This window comes from Penaeus monodon, chromosome 30 (genome assembly GCF_015228065.2).
Source record: "Penaeus monodon isolate SGIC_2016 chromosome 30, NSTDA_Pmon_1, whole genome shotgun sequence".
NCBI classification, from domain to species: domain Eukaryota; kingdom Metazoa; phylum Arthropoda; class Malacostraca; order Decapoda; family Penaeidae; genus Penaeus; species Penaeus monodon.
Window position 1 is genome coordinate 18215800 of NC_051415.1, and position 390 is coordinate 18216189.

Sequence of the window (390 nt, forward strand, 5' to 3'; positions counted from 1 at the left end):
GCATCAGCTTAAAAACGAGCATGTGTGTCAAGTCACCAACAGAGTCGGATAATGAATACACGTTCGTCAAGCCCAGAAAAAGTACCATTAGGAGGTGATCGGTTTAATACATGTCATCCGAGCTGACCCGATCTTCCGAAAGTAGAAATGAATAGAATTTGTCTCCAATAAAGGCCAGCTTTTTAAACACCGCCTCAGAATCCGCGAAAACGAGAGCACTTCCGGCGGAGAGAGAGAAGCCGGCTCTCAGCATCCAGGAATTCCTCTGCAGCAACAGAGATTCGGGCTAGCGGGGTTAGCCATTCAGGCGAACGCATCACCGATTTTTTACGTTTTTTTTCTCTCTCTAAGGAAGGCCTGTTGGGTGGTCTCGGCGGGGGACTTGTGCTT